The sequence below is a fragment of the Panthera onca genome, chromosome B4 (assembly GCF_046562875.1).
Source record: "Panthera onca isolate mPanOnc1 chromosome B4, mPanOnc1 haplotype 2, whole genome shotgun sequence".
NCBI lineage: Eukaryota > Metazoa > Chordata > Mammalia > Carnivora > Felidae > Panthera > Panthera onca.
The window spans coordinates 101,199,826-101,217,953 of NC_138345.1; the positions used below are offsets into that span (position 1 = coordinate 101,199,826).

General features: G+C 34.8%; 1 pseudogene; it reads left to right on the forward strand.

The window, feature by feature from the left end:
- The window catches only part of LOC132675809 (peroxiredoxin-2 pseudogene), a 31,347-nt pseudogene extending 25,067 nt beyond the window's left edge, over nucleotides 1-6,280 (forward strand).
- The last annotated feature ends 11,848 nt before the right edge of the window (nucleotides 6,281-18,128 follow it).

Here is an 18,128-nt window from a genome sequence, read left to right on the forward strand (position 1 = left end):
GTACTCTGTCAAACTGCACAAAATAGGCAATCTCCCTCCTTTTGCCAACAACTTCCTTACTTCCTTACTGCCAACTTCTTCCCTACTTCCTTCCTTCCTTCCTTCCTACCCTCTATAAGAAAAGCTTTTCTCTTTTTGATTTTGAAATGCTTCTAGATTTCTGAGATCAGGGAGCTTTTTCTAATGGAAAAGTCTTTCTTCTAAATAAAGTCTCTTCTTATCTAAGCCTGGGTTTGTTTTTATGACACTTGGCTTTCTGGTTTGGGTGAGTAGAGAGAAAGAAAGGTAGTGATATTGGGTATTAGATTGACCATGTAAAGTATCTACTGAAGTTTGTAAGTACTTAGCAGTGTTAAAGCAGAAGCTGGCCTGTTTGGCAGCATTGTTATATAAGGAAATCATTCATACATTGAAAAGAGGCTTGACCCAGATGATCTGAGTGTTCCTCTCCAACTCTAGCAGAGTACAATTCTAAGCATGATTCACATAAACCCCAAAATCAGCTTTCAGGCAGAGATCATATCTAATTCTAATCAATTGAGAAAATATTTAGGAACAATACAATTTAAATTGGATTTTAATCATGTGTATAATTTTAATAGTTGAGACAACAGCGATGCATATTTAGTCAGGAATATATTCAGGATTTATAGTTCATTGCCATGAAGCTGTCTGGATCCTGTATTTAACCACCAATGATTTTCCAAGCGCCTAGCTTTTATAAGGATAATAACTACATTCAAGGTTCCCATACAGGCCAATATTTGACCCCCAAATATACTTCTTTTGGTGTAAAATATTGTGCTTATTCCCATTTTAGTTTAGTCTGGTCTTGGAGAGAAGATAAAACAAGTATGCAGTTTTCTCTCCTTCAAGGAAGCAATGTGATAAAACTATATCTTGAGCTCATTGAAAGTAATTTAAGTCATCTAAAAGTGTCAAATATCTAATAAAATTTGGAACTAGGATAAGAAAAAAAATCCTTCACTAATTCTCTGGAAAAATAATCCTGTTTTATGTATGCTGAAAAGTGTTAATGCAACTTTCAGGCAGAAGATATATATGGTTCTGTGTCTTAGCAGAAATGAATGCAATATTTATGAAAAAAATAGAGATTGTTAAAAAATACATTGGGAAAACTTGAAAAATATTATTTTTCTCAAAACTTACCTCACTTAACTTCAGAAGCACTTTTCAGTCACATTAGCTTATTTGATTGCTTTCTGATTGGTTAAAAAATATCACAATTTTATCATATACTTGAGAGTCTATATTGACATGTCATTTTAATAAAAGGGACAGAAAATCGCTTTGGTAGTTTTCACTTAAGATTTTAATCCTATTGTAATATTTTCCTACTTGCTTTTAAATAGACTTTCATATTTTCTGGCTTCCAAAAGCAAATATTTTTGGGCATATACTCTACGAAACATTTCTGCTTGGTTCTAGGAATGAAATACTTGTGTCCAACTTGTATTTATGAAAATTGTTAGTAGAAAATTTATGTTGTTGAGTCATGTAGTAGAATATATTTTTCTCTTCAGAAACATGAAGCTCCTTTTATTGATTTGTTTATGTTTTGAAAAATTAAAAAAAATACAGCCAGGTACAATAAGTAATATAACATAAACCAGTATGCCCACTACACAAAATTGGCCAATATGGACATGTTCTGCTTTCTGTATAAATATGAATCTGATTTCTATCCACTTATTCATCTTTTGTATACTTTAATATATTTTTTTCTTTATCTCACACAATTTTTGTTAAACTTACTCCTAATAGGTACCAAAGGTAAATAGAAATTTCTTTGCTACTGTGAATGTTCATGTCTAGTATAGCACTTACTAATTTGTCATTGCTTATTTATAAGAATTCTAATGATTTTGGTATGTTGATATTATATCCAGCAAACTTACTAAACTCAGATTGTCTAAGATTGTCTTAGATGTTCTATATAAATGACTGTTCTGTAACTCCTTTTTAAATTTGTATGCTTCATATTTATTTTTCTTGAATTAAATATTGGCCAGGACATCCCATGCAAAGTTCAATAATTGAATGATGATAAAACACTTGTTTTATTTCTGACATTAGTAGGAATGACTCTTACATTTTACTTGTAGGGATAATATTCCTAAAGATTTTTCATAGTACTTTATTAGGTAAAGATGTGCCCTTCTACTCCTAAATTGCTTTTTAAATAAATGGGTGCTGACTTTTCTAAATGATTTTTTTTCTGCACCTATTTTTCTCCATCATATGATCTATCAGTTTAACAGAGCCATATTTTATATTGAACTGCTTTTTTTTTTTTTTTTTTTTTTTTTTAATGTACCAACCTTGCATTCCTGGAATAAACATTCATGGTATTTTTGAGTTCTTTTAAATTCCACACTGAGTTGACTTTGGTTTCTATATTTTCTTTTGATTTCTTCATGTATTTTGAAAGGTTAGATTTAACTATTATACTCTTGCCTAATTCCCATGTATTCTATTTTAGATTCATAAAATGGGTAAGGTATTTTTCCATAATTTTTTGTTTCTAAAATAATTTGGTAGTATAAGGATTACTAATAACTTTAATATCTGGCAAAACTGACAGGTACAATGCTCTGGATCTACTGCCTATTTTAGAGAAAGGTTTTTAGTTTATTATTTTTTTTTCCAACCAGTTCAGTTTATTCATGGATGCTGGTCTAGTCCACTTTTTGACTTATTAAATCAATTTTAGTAACTTATTTTTATACAAAATTGACTATTTCAGCTATCTGTTCCAATATGTTCACATAAAGTTATTTGTAATATTATCTTGTGATAGAACAATAATCTCTAATGGACTATTACCATTTTGTTTCTTGAAATTGCTAATACTGTTTATTTGTACCCTCTTTTTTTATTACTATTATATATATATATATTTTTTTTTTATTTATTTTTTTTTTTTCCGTAATCAATGTTGTTACTGGAACCCATGCCTAAGCCTGTCATGCATGTAATTTTGTAGCCATAGTAATTATTTCAGGAATGGGCACCTGCCCTAATATGTGACCGTGGCAAAGGGGGAGAGGTTTTCTGGACCCCTTGGAAAATATGGGCTTTCCCTCAAGAGATAGATACAAAAAGAGGTGACTTGTTTCTTCTGAGCATTTTTGGGAGGATTTGTGGTTCCAAACTGCTCTAATCCTATTCATATCATCCCAATCAGAAAAGGCACTGAAACAGGATGAAATAGTCAAGCAAATATCAGGGAGATTTAGATTCAGCTACTAAATTAAATCAACAATTCTATCTCTGAGCTTTCAGATAAGTGAGGCAAAAAAATTTCTTACTGTTTATGGCACTTGGAAAAAGTTTTGTTTATTTAAATCCTAACTCTTGGACCTCTATTATTTCTTTTCTGTTATGTCCTTTAGCTTTCCTCTATTTTTTTTTTTTCCCTTAGCAATCTTTGTTACAGTTTCCACATAGTTGCCTCTATACCATAATGTACATTCAGAAGTTGGTCAGTAAATGTTTTCCATGGGAAAGAAGAAAGCCACCATTTTTCTTCCTCCCTAACTCCATATTTGTAAGTTCTCCATCAAAATTCTCCGTCAATGTCCCTCAAGGCCACTGGCTGTTCTCCTTGCCCAGTGACACCACTATGGGTGGCCAACAACATCTCTAGTTTGGGTGATCACAGGCCCCCAGAACTAGACTCCTTGACTGGCCACCCTCCTTCATGTTACAAACGGCACAACTAGACAGATTGTCCTAAACTGCAAATCTCTGCTACTTTTCTGCGTATAATCCTTTAAAGGCTGAATTGTCAGGAAATTTGTTGCAAATAAGAGCAACCAGCTGTGGCTAAGACTATCTTACAGGCACATTCTTCTCTGATTGACTGAGTTCAACCCCTCATAGGACCCTAACTTTCCAGGGTTTGGAGGAGGGAATATCTCTATGCCTTCCTTTTGGCAATTCTACCAAAAGGAAGAATGTTCATATAAGGCAATGTCAAATTGACAAATGAAAATCAACAGTGGTCCTCAAATTCTCCAGTCCAAACTGCACAACATGACTTATAAAAGAAATAAATTGAGCTGCCCATGTTTTTGTTTCTTTGGAAATGTTCTTCTGGCTCTCATTCACCTTCCAGTTCTCAGCTTAGAATTTGCTTCCTTTCACTGGAAGCTTTCCTAAAACCCTCATGTCCAGGTTGGGAGTTCTTGTGTATTCTCATAGAACAAGTTGTACCTACACCATCTTTATTATTTTAGACATAATTCTACATCTCCTTCACTGGACTTCACACTCTCCTTTATTTCTTCCTTGCACATAAAATGATGCATAGCACAACTACACACTCATTAAACATGTATTGAATAAATAAATAATGTATATGCGAGCATTCAGTCGAATTCCTATAAAATAGTATTCAGTGATGCTCTTTCTTCCTTCTTTTGTTTTTCTCCTTCCTAAGGTTGAAGTTGAGATCTGTTGCCAACATGAACACAAACCCTGATGTACTAAAGGTGAACCTGGGACAGGAACTTTGACAGCCTTTAAAACTGACCACAATAATAATTTAATCCCAGTAATGCCTGTTAGGATTTTATTTTCCATCTAACCAGAAACCCTGGGTGTGAGGTCCAGGGTATACCTAGGATGCTTAATATCTTGCACGGTGTGGTAGCCTGTATCCTTCGCGATTAGAGTTGCGTCTTCGTGTGCTGGTGGAGACACATGACAACTGTGTAGATTTCCTTGATTTTACCGTCTTGACCCCAACATGCCTTGCATGATAGATTTATAAATGATGGTCATTTTCCATCTTACTTGGTGATAATTGAAGTTTTTCGCTTCTACATAAAATAATTTGGATATTTTTTTTTCAGTCAGAAACTATTATTTTCAAAATAGAACTTCACTCTGTAAGTTTGAGAGGCAGGCTATATGGTGAAAATTACCTCATCTATGTATTCAGTTGATCTTATGTTAATTTGCATGCTGGGGGACCTACTAAGTTTTAGGCACTGGAATAGGCACAAATGGTACTGAGGTAAGTAAGGGTCAATCCCTTTCTTGAGGGAGACAGACACATAAACCATTCATCCTAAAACAAGCAAACAAAACAATGAGTAAAATGGAAGTACTGAGGAGAGGTATCCCTGGGTAAAGGCAACAGTAGAAATTCTGTGTTCTTGATAGTCAAAGAGCGATAAGGCATAACAGAGTTTAATTGAAACACTAAGTCTTTCCTTGTTAAGTTCTCTAGTGCAAAAGAGGTCAGCTGTGGAGAATTAGTTAAAACAAATGTCAGCTGTATTCTACCCACGAAAATCAGACAATTGTGAAAGCTTTTACTCAGAGGTATCTAGAAAACAGAACATTTAAAATCATAGTAACTGTGGACATAATTTCTAAAATAATTATTATAGATATTACTTATGAGCCATTAGGCATTAAGTAGAGGAGTTAGGGAGAGTTTCCTAAGAATGACTCAAGATCCATGTGTTCCTTACTAAAAAAATAAAAAAAGGCATAAAAACATAAAAGAGTGGCTTGTGTTAATAGATACACAGTACTAACAAGAGAATGACTTATAGGCCAGGAAGCATTTATTTCCTTTTTAATTTTTTTTTAATTGAAGTATAATGGGCCCCTTTAATACGTGTTCATGTGTCTGCCGGTCCACACATCCCGCCCTTGCACACACAGCATTCAGTCAAGGTCTCTGGCAACACACATATCCAAAAGCCCACTGCAAACTTCCAACCACCTCTTTGGTGGATGGCGCCTTCAAGGAGGTAAAACTTTCCAACTACAGAGGGATTGGTCCTCTTTCTGTCTGTTTGTATCGTGGAGATTATCATTTTCAGAGAGCATGCTGAGGACTTCTCCGAGCTGGGCTGGGAGGTGCTGGGGGTCTCTGTCTACTGAATTCACCCACCTGTCTTGGATAAACATTTCAGAGAAGGAAGGAGGTTTGGGCCTCCTGAACATGCCTCTGCCGGCAGATATAACCATAAGCTTACCCCAAGATTATGGCATACAGAAGGAAGATGAGGGCATTGCCTACCAGGCCTCTTTATTATTCCCAGCAAGGGTGCCCTTGGCCAGATCACTGTCAATGATTTGCCTGTGGGGTTCCATGGACAAAGTTCTGGGACTGGCCCGGACCTTTCAGTACTCAGGTGACCATAGGGAAATCTGTCCCACTGGATAGAAGCCAGGCAGCACCACAATCAATCACGACGTGGTCAACAGCTAGTAATACTTCTCCAAACACAGCTAGGCTGACAGGTGGAGACCTTGGGCTCTAGGCCCCCACCTCTGCCCCTACGTGGATACCGCTGCTAACCCAGGAAAGGCTAGATCTGCCCCTTCAAACCCTGACCCAGGAAGGCTGGGCCAAGGCCTTCTCTTTCTTGTAGCTGGGAGCTGGTGAGTGGTGACCCCCTCCCTCAAGCCCACTTAGCTAGGCACAGGCCTAGAGGTGACCAATGAAAAATTAGGACAGACATAATTGCTATCCAGCCAGCTAGAAGTGCAATGAACATGTAGTGTTAGTTTAGTTTTAGGTGTACAATATAGTGATTCAGCAATTCTATACATATCTTAGTGCCCATCAAGCTAAGAGTACTTTTTTTTTTAAGTTTATTTATTTATTTTTAAAAAGTGATTGAGAATACAAGTAGGGAAGGAACATAGAGAGACAGGGAGAGAGAGAGAATCCCAAGCAGACTCTGCACTATCAGCACAGAACCCAATGCAGAGCTCAAATTCACAAACCATGAGATAATGACCTGAGCTGAAATCAAGTTGGTTGCTTAACCCACTGAGCCACCCAGGTGCCCACGATAAGTGTACTCTTAAACTCCTTTATCTATTTCACCCCTCCCCCTACTCATTTTCTCTCTGGCAACCACCAGTTCTCATTATTTAAGAATCTATTTTCTTTTGTCTCTTTCTCTCTCTCTCTCTCTCTCGTTTGTTCGTTTTGTTTCTTAAATTACACATGAGTAAAATCGTATAGTATTTGTCTTTCTCTCACTGACTTATTTCACTTAGGGTTAATAGTGATATATATGTATGTACATATGTACATGTGTATATACACATATACACACACACACACGCACACACACACACACCTCACATCTTTATCCATTTATCTATGGATGGACACTTGGGCTGCTTCCATATCTTGGCTATTATAAACAATACTGGAATAAACATAGGGGTACATGTATCTTTTCAAATTAGTGTTTTCATTTTATTTGTGTAAATATCCAGCAGTGAGATTACTGGATTACATGATAATTATATTCTTAATTTTTTGAGGGGCCTCCATCCTGTTTTCCATAGTAACTGTACCAATTTCCATTCCCACCAACAGTGAATGAGGGTTCCTTTATTTCCATATCTTTGCCAACCCTTGTTATTTATTGTCTTTTTGATTCTAGTCATTGTGACAGGTGAAAAGTGATACCTCATTGTGGTTTTGATTTACATTTCCTTGGTGATGAATGACCTTGATCATCTTTTCAAGTGTCTGTTGGCTATACGTCTTCTTTGGAAAAATGTCTATTCAGGTCCTCTGCCCATTATTTATTTATTTATTTATTTTATTTTATTTTTTATTTTTTTCAATATATGAAGTTTATTGTCAAATTGGTTTCCATACAACACCCAGTGCTCATCCCCAAAGGCACCCTCCTCAATACCCATCACCCACCCTCCCCTCCCTCCCACCCCCCATCAACCCTCAGTTTGTTCTCAGTTTTTAAGAGTCTCTTATGCTTTGGCTCTCTCCCACTCTAACCTCTTTTTTTTTTTTCCTTCCCCTCCCCCATGGGTTTCTGTTAAGTTTCTCAGGATCCACATAAGAGTGAAACCATATGGTATCTGTCTTTCTCTGTATGGCTTATTTCACTTAGCATAACACTCTCCAGTTCCATCCATGTCGCTACAAAGGGCCATATTTCATTCTTTCTCATTGCCATGTAGTACTCCATTGTGTATATAAACCACAATTTTTTTATCCATTCATCAGTTGATGGACATTTAGGCTCTTTCCATAATTTGGCTATTGTTGAGAGTGCTGCTATAAACATTGGGGTACAAGTGCCATGAAAAGATGCTCAACGTCGCTCCTCATCAGGGAAATACAAATCAAAACCACACTCAGCTATCACCTCACGCCAGTCAGAGTGGCCAAAATGAACAAATCAGGAGACTATAGATGCTGGAGAGGATGTGGAGAAACGGGAACCCTCTTGCACTGTTGGTGGGAATGCAAATTGGTGCAGCCACTCTGGAAAACAGTGTGGAGGTTCCTCAAAAAATTAAAAATAGACCTACCCTATGACCCGCAATAGCACTGCTAGGAATTTACCCAAGGGATACGGGAGTTCTGCCCATTTTTTAATTGAATTAATATTATTTTTGGTGTTGAGTTGTATAATTTTTTTATATTTTTAAAATATTAACCCCTTATCATATATTTCATTTGCAAATACTTTCTTCCATTCAGTAGGCTGCCTTTTTGTTTTGTTGATGGTTTCCTCACATAGAAAACAATTGTTCAATTATGCTAAAATTGTAGAATCTTTCAGTATATAGAGTTTAAACATTAAATACTCTATGTTGTCAATATTTTATAACATTTCCATGAATGCCATAGTAAACTGTATTATTTATCTATAATTCCTCCTTTCTTCTCCTCCCTAGCATGATTCATTGTGAGCCTAGTATACTTCCTTGTGCCATTGTCTTTGGCTTGGCCATGTGACTTCATTTGGTAATGAAATGAAGGTGCATTGAGAATATACCAACCCTGAGTTGAAGCCACAAGAAACATTAAATACTTTTGCTCGCTTTTCTTGGAGTCTTCCATCTGAAATAAAAAGCACTTGACCTGAGTACATATTTAGTAGACTAGAATGAGAAAAATGTGGTCCTGAATCTAATCTTCAGTGTGAAATAGAGCTTTCCCAGCCAACCTACAGACCTGTAAGCATGAATTAAATGCTTGTTGCTCTAAGCCATGGAGATTTGGGGACAGTTATACAGCGTATGTCAACAGAAACATGACAAATACATATAGCTATTTCACTGCCTCTCAAATATATCTTTGTATGAGGATGATGAAAAGTATTAAGCCGGTCCTAGATACTGTTTTAGACACATAACATAATTATCTTATTAATAGTATAGCTTAGTGATTAAAATACCAGTTCATTTTTCAGCTTCATCACTTAACTACCTGTGTGTCCTTGGGAAAGTTAACTTAATATTTTAGTGTCTAGTTTCCTTGTTGATAAATAGAAAAATAATAACAGATTTTATCTCACTAGTTCTTTTATGGATTATATGAGATTTAAGGAAAAAAAGAAAAATTGCTAGATACATAATAAGTATTCACCAAATGTGAGCTAGTATTATCTTAATACTCTGTCATAGACCAATGAGGCAAGTTTTATTAAACAGATTATAAAGATTAAAAATTGAAGATTTGTAATAATAACTATTCTTGCATGGTTTTGAACTCAGGTTTATTTTATTATAAAGTCCACACTTACTGCACAGACTTGTGAGTTAGAAATCTTTTCATCCTACAGATTCTACATTTAATAAAATATCTTAAGGCTTTCTTTTTTGTGTCAAGTTGCTTTTGGACAAATGTATCTAATTATATCAAATTAATCTAAAATGTGTGGAAAAATCTAAAAAATGAGGAATAATTCCTATGAGAAAATGTAAAAGGAAGAATATTTAATCTGAGGAGAAAAGGAGAAGAGGAAATTTGGGATCTCTTTCTGATTATATAAAGCATTTTAAGAAGTTGTGTTGGTTTTTTAAACATAAAAAGGTAAAGAGTATCATAAACCCCAGTATACCCATAACCCGATTTTAATAATTATTATTTTCAAAGTATTTTTAAATATAAATGCTAATCACAAGATGTGAAAAGACAAGTTAATTCTACTTTGCTAGGGATAAAAAAAAAAAGTGAGTTGTCTATTGCCATATAGCAAATTGACCCAAAGCTTAGTGGCTTAAAAGAACACAATTATTATCTTAAAATTTCTCTGTTTCTAGAAGCTGAGCACAACTTCACTGGGTGCCGCTCCTAAAGGTCTCTCTTGATGTTTTAATTAGGCTGTCAGTTGTGGTCTTATCTGAAGGCTCAAGTGGGAGAAGATTTACTTCCAAACTCAGTAATACAGTTGTTGGTAAGATTCAGTTCCTCACAGGATTTAGTTGTTTGATGGCTTGTTGGCAGAAGAATTTCCTCATTGTTGTTGACAGGATTTAGTTCCTTAACATTTGTTGAGCAGAGACCTTCTTCATCTCCTCTCCATAGGGCAGCTCACAATGTGGCAAATGGCTCCCCTGGGAACAAATGAGTGAGGGAGCAAGAGAGAACAAGCAACAAAGTGGAGACCATAGTCTTTTCTACAACTTTATCTCATAAATGACATTCTTATTAATTTCAGTATATTCTACTTGTTAGAAGGAAGTCAGTAAGCCTAGCCCATACTCAAGTGACGCAAGGGTGTGAATACCAGGAAGCTGGCTGTTGGCAGCCATCTTGGAGGCTGCCTTCCCCAGGTTAGGTATAACTTTAAAGCAGAAGATGCCTAAAACACCAAGTCTATAAATATAGGAAGTGGAAATTAATAAAAATTCTTCTCTGACTTATACAAATGTGTGTTTAACAGGTGTCAACAGGATTCTGGCCCTGTTTGGGGGATCCACATTCACAAAGCTCTTTATGAGGACATCATTTTTTATCTTAAATCAACTAGGCCAGTGTTTTTCTATTAGGTATCCTTGAAATCCTTGGATGTTGAGAAATGCTTTCTTGATTTTCTGCTTTTAGAAACATGAAGCTAATATGGTGTATAAAATCTATCCTTCTAGGCCATTTAAACAGTCAAATCTTAAAAAAATGTTAAATAAATCCTTGAATGAGTGAATAAATGAAACTCATTTGCCTATCAGACATGCTGATATGATAGGTGTCATTTAGGATTCTTAGCTCTGACATTAGTTATCTGAAAAAGGAGGTTCTTCTTGAATGAAAACAAAATATGTTGCCTTGTACTTTCTTACAAATTTTCCATGGACTGCAATATCTAGGAATTGACTTTATATTAATGTTTTTTTCCCTCTAAAATAAACACTAATATTCTATTTGCATTCCTATAAGTTCTCCTTAAAATTGTATTGATATCTTGGTTACATTTAACTGACTTAAAGATTTTCTAAGAACGGTGAAAGGAAACATTTTACATCCAGGCTTCAGTTATGTTTTCCCAGTGATTGATGACATTGTGAAGTTAGATTTTTACTTTACTGTGCAAAATCAATTTTTCAACTAGAGTAACCTGCAACTGTAATGAGTTTGGAAAAATCTTTCTGGTTTCATGCTGAGATTCCATTAGCTGCATTTAGAGATAGCTATATACACAGATGCACAGTACCGATGGAATGCTGTTTTTCCGTAGTTGCCCCAAACCATTCAGTGGCATAAAGTTTGAACAAGTGTCCTAAAATGACAGCCTTTGTAGAGCTTTAAGTCTGGAACAAATGTTGTGGTGTCAATTAATGCAATTGTCTTCAAATCCATAAACTTATTATTCCAGAGTAAATGGTTTACTTGGGTAACTTCCAGAAATAATAAGCTTCCAGTACCCAGTGAATTCTCCCGCTAAAAATGTCCCTAAAATGTCTGTGGTTGAGAGGAAGCCAATTCTTCATTGTTTTTTTGGAAAATCAACAATGCCAATGCAAAATACATGTATCACATTTCATAAATTAGAAGGAAGTTAGTGTTAAATTTTATTTGAAATTTACCAAATTTTAGCAGTAATAATTTTATTCATATCGCCACATACTCTGGTGTGAATTAGTTCATTTAACAACTGCAGCTGAGTCAATCAAAGATTTTACTAGTAGCATTGATAGTAACATTTATAATTGTCATGAAAGAAAATTGAGAAGTAAAATCTCAAATCTCTGTAGTTACAATACAGTATTTTGCATAAATGTTTTTCATCTCTTTTCAAGACTCTCTCTCTTTGGTTGCATCCTCTTTCAGTAGCATGTGTTTAAAAGAAAATAAGTTTTTTGATCAATCCCCTTGTTTACATCTTGTTTACATAATGACAATAATTCTACTAATTTTTTCCACAAAAGTTCTTAAAATCACCAATATTCTCCATCCCATATATTCACAGACTTAGAATGTTTAAAAATTTGGGGGCACTTGCGTAGCTCAGTTGGTTAAATGTCACACTCTTATTTTCAGCCCAGGTCATGATCTCACAGTTACTCAGATCGAACCCCATGTTGATTTTAGGATTCTCTGTCCCTCTCTCTGCCCATCTCCTGCTTATGTTTTCTCTCTCAAAATAAATAAACATTAAAAAAATTGTTCTGAAGATGACAAAAGGGAATTCAACTTAGTATCTCTGGGGGTGGGGAATGGCAGTGAATAAGTCTTGCACAAAGCATGCAACATGAAAGAAAATTTGTGAAGAAATGTTAAAATATCCAGAGGTGAGAGCAGAGAGAGAATAGTGTATGACCTTGCATTATCCATCCAACTGTATAGCAGGGCCGCACAAAATGCCATTGAAGTTTCCCACTGGATACAACTCCATCATATTGCCTATTAGGGTGGTGACAGGCTTTCTACTTAGGTTGCCCTTGTGAGAAACCCCTTAGAGTATTAAATTCAGACTTGGACAGCACGATACTAGAGAAATAGAAAGACTGAAGGGGGTTTTAAGAAAACAACACATTGTAGGAAATATCATAGGATCATAGGGCTGAGAGAGACCCAGAAAGGTCATCTAATCTCTCAGCCTGCCTCTGGGCATGATTGCATTTAAACGATTGAATCTCCTTCGAGAAAGGAAATGGTACAAGATTTCTACTGTTTTTAATATTTCAGATGCGTATTTGGGACATTTAACCTAAACTCATCAGACTAACTTTTTTTTGTTAAATTAAAAAAAATTGCAGTGAAGTGCACATATTTTATGTTTAAAGCTCCACGAGTGTTTATAAATGAATACACTAGTGGAATTACAAACCAGATCAAAACATGTACATTCTCAGCCTTCCAGAAGCCTCCTTGAATCTAGTACAAGTCAATAGCTCCCCCATATAAACACACTGAAAGTAACTACCATTTTATTTCTATTACTAGTAATTAGTTTTCCTATTTTTGAACTTCATGTAAATATAATTATTTTTGTTAGTCTTTGTTTCTGGGTTGTTTGGTTCAACATAATGTAATTCTGTCTTGAATGAAGGAATTTGCTTTGTTGTTACTGTTCTAGGACATTCTGTTAAATGAATATAGCACAATTTACTTATCCATCCTCTCGTTGATGAGTGTTTATTTTTCCATTTTGTCTACTATGATTAAAGTTGTTTTGAGCATTCCTGTATATGTCATTTGGTACAACTATCTATGTGTTTCTTTTGGGCAAATACATAGGAGTGGGATTGCTGGATCACAGGTTATGCGTATGATTAATTTCAGCAGTATCACCAAACTCTTTCTCAATTTATATTTTCACTATCATTGCATAAGAATTTCTGTTCTTTCAGTCTTACCACTACTTGGCATTGTAAGTTATTTTTAAATTGTAACCATCTTTGTAGTATGCATTGATATCTCATTGACGTTCTAACTTGCACTTTCTTGATGACTAATGAAGTTGAATATCCTTTTATATCCTTACTGTATATTTTGATAGTCTCTTTTTAAATACCTACTCATGACTTCTGCTATTTCTAATTGTGCATTTAAAAATCATATATATATATATATATATATATATATATATATATATATTTACATGTGTATGTGTATGTGCATGTATCATTTTATATCTGAGTCTATCTTTGATATAGGACATCCAGATTTGCCCTGGGGGTTACTCCATGAGAGTCAATCTAAAAAAGAAAGAAAAGGGGGGAGTGGGAGAGAAGGGAAAATGGGTGATGGGCATTGAGGAGGGCACTTGTTGGAATGAGCACTGGGTATGGTATGTAAGCCATTTTGACAATAAATTGTATTTAAAAAAATAGACCTGACAACCAAAGTCAAAAAGAAATAAAAAAGAGAAAAAGGAAAGAAAAAGAGAATGTAGGATTGCATGAGAACACATTTCTAAGAAAGGCCTGAAATTGATGTATATCACTTCTATACACATTTCATTGGTCACATTTTAATTTAGCTACAAGAGTACCATTAGTTCCAGAAAAACATAACCTTATTGGTTAACCTTGATATAGAGACTATAAGTTGTTTGAATACCTAGTCAGTCTCTGGCTGGTAGTGAAAAATATTCTGCAGAAAAATTTTTAGCAAGCAAGGTATATTAGTGCCATGATTAAATCAACCTAACTTGCTAACTGGAATCCAAAACCATGTCTGTGTTTACCATTCATTGCTGCTTTTAATCATATGTAATATATACTTTTTAATGAATGCATTTCATCTAAAATTTTGTTATATTGAACAAATGTTATATAAATTCTTGTTATATTGATTTCTCAGTCTTTTATAGAATCCCAGAGTTGAAAAAGACCACAGAGGTCATCTGGTACAATCCTTATCCATGCATGAATCCCCTCCAGCTGGTTAAACTAATTTTTAATTCCAAAGCTATTCTCCAAGCTTCTAGTCATTTCATCAGCAAACTTAATTAACAGGGACTCTATTCAATCTATTGACTCATGAGGCCAGCTTAACAAAATTAATAAATATATAATTTGGCTGACTGCACAGAGAGGTGAAAGATGTGGGAGTAATGTGCATTACTTCAATGCCTATAATTCCTTTCATAACATTACGAAGCAATATTAGATAATCTTCAGTTCACTTTGCCATTAAAAAAAATGTGTCGTTACAACAGCATGCTGCTGGGAGATGAAAAATAAAATATTGTCTTGTAAGTTAAAATGTGCTAGATGGTGAATTAACATTTCAGATGAACCATAGTAAGCAAAAAACACTTAATTCAGTAACTTTATGACTTTTCTCTTGAAAAAATGTACCATTTTTGGAAAAGTTATTATGCTTATCGATGATCATTGGCCAAGCTGCCAATCTTAGGTCGTACTATTTATATAAACTATAATATGAAAAGTATGCCCTGGGGTCGTATAGTTCACTGACAATTTTTCTTCACCAGTTTATTCATATTCAAATCTCAACAAAGAGTAAAATAAAAATTTGGATATGTATTATGCAACATTTGAAATTTAAATATAGTGACAAAGATCCCATTGAAAATATCTGAACTCCAGTTATACAGTGGGTTGGATAACTTTATTTTTTTTTTAAGTTTATTTATTTTGAAAGAGAAAGAGTGTCTCAATCAGTGCAGAGCCTGAAGTGGGGCTTAAACTCATTAACATGAGATCCTGACCTGAGCTGAAATCAACATTTGGGCACTTAATCAACTGAGCCACCCGGGCACCCCACTTTATTTCATATTAATGAATATATCTTATATGAGCATCATGACAGTTTTCAGAAGTCATACCATATCCAGTGAAGATCACTGACTGATCAATTGCATGTGAAAACTTGTTTCCTTGCAGAGGCACAATAGGACCCATGCTATGATTGATAATATCTGTTACAATTTACCAATAGTGTAAATTGGGATTATGAAAAAGTAACTTCACCAATTTTTAAACTTTGTATTGTTAAAGTATATTTTTGATGGCTTCCAAGTGGCTTTTTCAGACACAAAAGATTATTCAGTGGTCAATTTTGGTTTTAAAAGCTATATTTTATTTATAAAGAAGCTAGGGGAAAAAAGAAGCTAGATCTTCCTTAAGGATTTAATCTTAGTTTATAAATATTGTTATTTTGTTTGTAAGTCTAGTAATTGCGAACAATCACTTGTAAGAAGACATTTGATTAGTATGTTATCACTTTTATAAACTTGGAAAGTTAAATGCTTTTAAACATTTTAAGTTATAAGGCACCTGGGTGGCTCAGTCAGTTGAGTGTCTAACTTCAGCTCAGGTCATGATCTTGCAGTTCATGAATTCTAGCCCTACATCTGGCTCGCTGATGTTAGCCTGTCAGCACAGAGCCCACTTCAGATCCTCTGTCCCCCTCTCTCTGCCCCTCCCCTGGTTGTGCTCTCCCCAAAATAAATAAATATAAAAAGAAAATACTTTAAGTTATAATTATAAACTTTAAAATATCAACTAAGAGATTGAGAGATAAATCTTGAGAGATAAGTCTTAAGAGATAAATTCATTCCAAATAATTTAGGAGTGTCTCCACAGGACAAGTTTTTTAGAGTTGCCTTTTTAGTTGATATTATTTATCAACCAGAGTCTAATCCAGGGATATATCATCCAGGTGCTCAAAAGTAAGGGGATTTTTGTTGTTGTTTTGCATTCTCTTGACTGCTTCAGTGAAACCCCTTTTGAGAGCCATTTGCTACTGAGAACGTTAGTCAGGTAGCACAAAATGGAGGACTTAAGTCTTAATATTGTCTAATTTAGAAGTCAGATTAGAGTCTCTAAACTTCAGTGAGGTAAAACTATGCCACCAGTTGGATATAACTAATGTGTTTCCTCAGTCATTCAATTCTGAATTGTGTATACTTTTCTTTCTTATCTGTTGGAACCATAATTTCTACAGATAATCAGCATATTAACTAACATTAGATATTTTTCACAGATATATTTGTACCTTACATTCACAACTGTTAAAGTCATCCTACTGAGATAAAATCAATTATGGGGATTAAAAGGTAAAAACATCCACTTATAACACAAATAAGTCATGAGGATATAATATGCAGCATAGAGAATATAAATAATAATATTGTAACAACGTTGTATGGTGATAGATGATAGCTACATTTATTGTGGTTTTCATTTCATAATGTATATAAATAATCAAGTATGTTACTATGTTGCCTCACCGAAACTAATGTGATATTGTATGTTAACTACAATTCAGTAAAAAAAGTTTAAACTAAAACCCAATATGTACTAATTTTACATACAATTATCTGATGTATTCATTTCATATTATATGCACAAAGGTTGGGGTGGGGGGAGGTAGGGAGTCGGGATACAGAAATGAAGTCACTCTTGATCACCAAACACCTCCCAGTTACTATTTTTAGATTTGGCTGGTATTTCATCTCTCTTATTGTTCTAGCTATATCTTGCAATGGACTTTCTTAAAGTAGTAGGAGTTTTCTACCAAGCAGCAATAACAGCTAGAATACATCCAGAAAAGACACCTCCTTGTCTATTCAGGGAAGGCATCATACCAAAGCACAGTTTGAATAAAGAAGACTGAAGAAGTCTATTCTATGCAGCCAATTCTCTGGTGACCTGGCTTAAACCAGGGGTGGATTTTAGAGCACTTGGACTCACGCTTTCCAAACTAGAGTACCTTCCAGATGAGACTCATGGAAGCATGACAATGAGTTTCTACACGATACTGTTGTTTTCTGTAGTATAACCACAATGCATTTCACTTCAGTGCAAATTTTCCACGAGTATTTAGAGCAAAATGGTTTTGAAAGCATATAGCCTTTAAAAGTATTTTGATACATGCTCATATGCAGTCAGTAGAATCCTACTTTATTGTGTCAGCCAATCTCATAGATGTTTTTTAGCAGTGAGTGGTTTTGTGATAGTAGGGAATTCTATGGTATAGCTGTTATCAGTGTGAACAGGGTGCACTAGTGTAGAGTAAACAAAGTCTACTAATGTATGGCAGGGATGATCTGGGAAGATTCCTTGCTGAAGTGAGAAAGCTAGAAGGGTGATCTTGAAAATCTCTTTTGTAAATGTTATCACCTTATGAAATCTTAAGTTCGTAAGGTGCAAACCTTTAGATCACCTTAAGTTTTGGTTTTAACTACCTGAAAATAAAACAAGTTGACTCTCAAAAATCCATTCTTCTTCCTGATTGTAGATCAGATCTTTTGGTCACATGTTGTATTGCTTGTTCTACTTTCTCATCAATAAGAGCATCAAATAGTCTGCGACTTGTGATTCGGTTGCATTCATAATTTTTCATTCATAGCACTTCGTTTAAAACCTGTTAACTTAAAACAATAATT